The sequence below is a fragment of the Echinops telfairi genome, unplaced genomic scaffold (assembly GCF_000313985.2).
Source record: "Echinops telfairi isolate 266 unplaced genomic scaffold, ASM31398v2 ScPeMD7_12;HRSCAF=54, whole genome shotgun sequence".
NCBI classification, from domain to species: domain Eukaryota; kingdom Metazoa; phylum Chordata; class Mammalia; order Afrosoricida; family Tenrecidae; genus Echinops; species Echinops telfairi.
The window spans coordinates 6853702-6858835 of NW_022103909.1; the positions used below are offsets into that span (position 1 = coordinate 6853702).

The 5134-nt window shown below is 47.2% G+C and overlaps 1 long non-coding RNA gene across 3 annotated transcripts in view; it reads right to left on the minus strand.

Annotated features, from left to right (window-relative positions):
- The window catches only part of LOC123521367, a 177255-nt gene that overhangs the window by 36605 nt on the left and 135516 nt on the right, over positions 1-5134 (minus strand). For 2 of the 3 annotated variants that reach the window (XR_006679816.1, XR_006679817.1), the window contains one exon: positions 61-896. The exons of the other annotated variant lie outside the window; for it this stretch is intronic. This is a non-coding gene — a long non-coding RNA (uncharacterized LOC123521367). Of the gene's footprint in view, positions 1-60; positions 897-5134 lie in introns of those variants that run through there. 3 annotated transcript variants of the gene reach the window in all.

The window sequence follows — 5134 nt, forward strand, 5'->3', positions numbered from 1 at the left end:
GTGGGAAAGGGGAGTGGGAAGGGAGGGGAGGGGGGGCAGAGCGTCTTCCCAGGGCCTGAACCTAGGAAGTGGGGGGTGCGGGCAGGAAGGAAGCCACAGGCCCCAGTTGGGGAAGGTCCCAGTCCGTGTCTGGGCCTTGACCTCCCAGTCCTCAGTGGCTGCTCCCCGAGGCCCAGGAGGGGAGGGGAGGGTAAGGACTGTCCGGCCCGCCCCTTCTCAGTGAGGCCTGAGCAAGCCCTCCCCACGCCCCTCCCCTGCGAGCCTGGAGGCAGCCCACAAGCCAACTCCCCAAAGGCGAGGCAACTGTCCAGCTGCGAGCTAGAGATAAGTGTTCCAGATCCAGGAACTGGTTGTGACCTAACAGCGTGTTGAAGAGGCTACAGACCACAGAAACCGTAGGAAAGCGCGGTGCAGGGGATATTGAAAGGAAACACGCAAGAAAGGGATATTAATAGAATGTGATTTTTTCGCCCGTTTCTGCGCGTACAAGTCGGCTACGTTGATTACACTGGAGTGCTCCATCCTTTCTGCCTCTCCACCTGGGTTGGTTCCTCATTATCGCTACCTCTCTTTTTTTGTAACCGTATTTAAAATAGTCCTCGATGGCTTTTTTCATAATTTAAAGAGCATTAGATGAAATGCAGCAGGTAACAAAAAGGAAGCGCGCAGACGCCAGACCAGAAAGGAGAATAAAAACAATTTCTTTTAGAAGGAAGCCGCTGTTTCTTACCAGTAGGACCGGAGGTTAGGTAAGATAAAACTGGAAAGAATTCAGATGCGTTTCAACCGCGATATGCTTGGCTCTCCACTGACTGACACGTGAAAAGCAATGAAACGCATCTTCAAAACGTCCTGATTAAGGCTTACGTCACGCTGGTGTTGACAACTCGGCTCCACTAATGAATAAAAAGTAGAAACATTTCACCACCACAAACCACTCTCAGTTGGGGAGAATACGGCATTCCCCGGCATACATTTACACAGAAATCATTAAAATCCATTGTGACTCGATATTTGTAGGCTTTTATGAATCTTAATAGATGTGGGTGGATAGTAATTAATACAGTACACATTCTGGTTTTTTAAAAGCCTATGTAGAGGGAGGCTGCGAGTCAGAATTGACAGGGAGGTTTCATGCCGTTGGTAGTTTTAAATGGGTTATCAGTACAACACCAAGAACACGAGGGAAGAAAAAAAAAAGATACTGCCTTGGGGTCGATTCTGACTCATAATGACTTTACAGGACAGGGCAGAACTGCCCCAGTGGGTCTCTGAGCAGGTAACTCTTCCCAGGACTAGAGAGCCTCATCCGTCTCCCGAAGGATGGCTGGTAGTTTTAAACCGCTCACTTGGTGGTTTGCAGCCCATTACCATTAAGAGAACATCAGAAAATAATCACTTATTCCCCACCCCCCAAGAATCCTCATTGAAAATGTGCTATATGGAAACAAAGTTTGAAATTAGGATTTAGCTCATTGTGCAGCCACAAAATAAACTTAAGATGTACTTCAAGCTCTGTTGCAAGCCCAGCATGTTCATTTGTTCAGTCCTTCACTCATCAGCCCATATATTTAAGTGCCTACAATGTGCCCCACCAGCATCAGTTGGAAAGCAAGGTGTATGAGGTCCACCTTGGGGGTCGGGGGCAGTTTACAGGACAAGGCCCATGCACTAGGGGACCAAAGATCAGAAAACCCACCCCACTAACATGGAGTCAATTCTGACTCATGGTGACTCACAGGCCTGAGGAGAACTGCCCTCTAAGGTTTAGGCGACTGTGACCAGACAGCGTCATCTTTCTCCTGGAGCAGCTGGTGGATTTGCACTGCCAACTTTGCAGGTTAGTGGCCCAACACGAACCCATGTCCCAACAGGATCCTTTGAAGATCTGGCACACGCATGAATAACTTGGTAATAATACAAAGTAGAAAGCTATGCACCAGGAAGATAGAACAAATAGGTGTGGTGGGAGCGAACGGGTCGGTGTGAATAGTATTCTTCGTGCCAACTCCAGCCCCAGCTCTCCCAAGTACAGATGGTGTGAAGGGGGGGAAAAATCCTTCCCACTATGCATCCCAGGCTCAGCAAGCCACCAGAAAGAACTCTAACTGTACTCTTAAGTGCTGTCCACATTTTGGTTGTATTATTTTTGATCTTGGGCAAGTTGTAGGCTTTCTGTGCCTTATTGTCCCTCACCAGACCCACTTCAAAGATTTGAAGGTGCTCTGATGGTACAGCAGTGGGTTCACTGCCCGCCAGGCTGGCAAATGAAATCGGCCTGCCAGTGGCCCAGCAGCTGTGTGGGACAAAAAAGAGGTCGTCGCCTCTGTTAGGATTTTACATGTACAGGAGCCTGACCTGTGGTTCTCCTTTATCTTACAAGTAGCTTGGAATAGACTGGACTAGAGGTTGGGCTTGGGTTCTGACCAGGGAATTTAACCCATCCAAATGCTGCTCCAAAGGCTCAGAGCCAACAGTCAGGCTTACATGTCCACGTCAGAGGTTCTTATTGTTCTTCTCCTGCAGAACATGCAGACACAACTGAGAAGCCAGAAGGGAGGGGGGAGGAACTGGGAAGAAGCATTCTGGTTAGGAACTGGCTCTCAAAGGAGATTCGTGAAATTCTTGGTGAGAGAACACAGCGACTTTAACAGGACTGACCCAATCAGACACCCTCCGGGCTGTCTCTGAGGGGGCAGCAAAACCAAAGCAACCCCAATGGCTGGATTAGGCAGGGCGGAGGGGAGGAGAATCCTTGGGAGGGAGACATTTCCTCGGTCGGTAGCCTCCATTCTTTATAGACGGGCTTGTAGACTGGACTCACAAAAGGAAAATCGATTTGGGAACAGTCAAGGCAGTGGGCTCTTTTAGCTAGTTTAGGCTTTACAATTTCTAACATCACGTGTTCGTCTTAGCAGCTTTGCAGACTGATTCATTTAATACGCATCCTGAAGATGGGTAGGTAGAGGGGAAGGTAAGATAATGGACAGACATCTCCCCCAAACAAACAAGCCACAACCCACTGCCATTGGGTTGATTCTGATTCATGGGCTCCATGTGGTGTGTTTCTGAGACTAAATTCTTTAAGGGAGCCGACAGCCTCATCTTTCTCCCATGGAGCATCTGATGGCTTTGAGCTGCCAACCTTGCTGTGAGCAGTCCACTTCCCAACCTACAAGGACCCTTTTGGACGTAGGATGGCACATAACTGGGTTGTGATGGCACATAACTGCAGCCTTTAAGACTGCTTTGAGAATCGAAGCTGGGGATGATCATTGCAATCTGTGATTCCACCCTCAATTGAATAGAGGATTAAAACAGCAACAACAAAAAAACATCCCGTGTTGGGTCTCCCAAGCTTAGTGATTACTTCTAAATCCCCCCATTTTCAAAGTGACATTGGGGCTCTGGCTAAAGCTCTGAGGCAGGTTTGCATTAATAATGGCTACTGAGATACACAATTGCTTTCTAGCATCTTACACAGTATTTTCTTGTTTGGAGATAATTGAATTTTTAATAGCTTCATAGGCCATGCATTATAAATGATTGGCCTGCTATTTATAACGATCACACACCAAACGCATGATAGTAATTAGGCTAACTCTCCCCCACCCCCCTTGTCTTAGGGATTCTTATACACAGGGTGACACCCCAAATAGGCCAACTGTTCCAGAAACCCTATGGAGAAATCTGGAAATGACCAAGGCCATCATCAACAATTAGGTCAGTCTTCAGATTAGTAAGGAGGAGGCCTAGTGGCATAGTGGGTTATACGTTGGCTGGTAACTGCAAGGTCAGCAGTTCAAAACCACCAGCTACTCCTCGGTTGAAAGGTGAGGCTTTCTCCTCCTGTTACAGTCTCAGAAAATCACAGAAGCAGTTCGACTCTGTCCTACAGGGCCCCTGTGATTCCCAGTGGACTTGATGACAGTGAGTTTGGGGTTTTTAAAAAAAATTGTTTTCCCGAGTAATCGGAAGCATGTTTAAGTGGCTAAGAGGCTTATTACGATCATTACGGGCAAACGAAATGGTTCATTTCTTTCTAAGTGCAGTTTTGGTGACCCACTGAATAATATTTTGAACTTTCCAAGATCCTGTTAACTTTTAATGGGGTAGAATGGATGGGAGCGGTCAGAAAACAATGTTTTCTCAGAAACTCTCCTTTGTAGCTTACCAAACCTGCTGCATGGCCCATATTTCTAACTTGGCCATTTAAAATAAACCCCAAACTCCATTCCGACTCAGAGTGGTAGAGGGGAGTGAATGCGTGAGTTAGCGGCAGTTAACCAAAGTACTAAAAATAAGACATAACCTAAGGTTTAGTTGTGGGAAATCCAAAATGTAACCGCCCCCTCCTTTGCTGTAAAAGTTCCTTTTAAGCTTAATCAGTAGGGACGGTCTTCTACCTCAGGAAGGCCTTAAGCAAGTCTATAAAGACAGATAGCCAGGCCTAGCCTGGCAGGGCCAAGCATTCCCCTATTTAGATAAGCAGTAGATCACAGTGCTTTGGGGGATGGTGGTCTGGCCTTGGAAAAATGTACAAATTGTTTCCTATTGTAAAAGTTGTTTCCTATGATCATTGCAAAACCTGCTTTTTGTCACGTAATTTGGGGGACATAACTTGCTTTTCACAGGAGTTTTGAAGCAGTTTAGAGGCAGCAAACCCCAGCGTTTGCTTGTCTGGAACTTCAGAATAAGCTTACAGAGTTTCTCAAATCACTGTTGTCTTTGGCCGAAAACAGTGAGGTTAGCAGTTGGAAACCACATGCTACCGAGTGGGAGAAAGATGAGGTTTTCTACTGCTGTAAGGATCTACGTCCGGGAAACCCACAGGGACAGTTCTACCCAGTCGTGCAGGGTCGAGATGAGGTGGAATGGAGTGAGTAATGTGAGGTAGGGCAGAACTGCCACTTGGGGTTTCCCAGACTTTAATTTTTTTCCCCCCAGACTTTAATTTTTTACAGAGCAGAAAGTGCCGCTTCTCTCCAGACTTTGAACCACTGACCTCACCGTTAGCAGCTTTGTGCCATCGGTGCCTGGGAATCTTACAGGGCAGAGTAAAAGTGCCCCAGTTTCCAAGGCTGGAAGTCTTTACAGGGGCAGGCTGCCACATCTCTCTGCTGAGGGCGTGGGG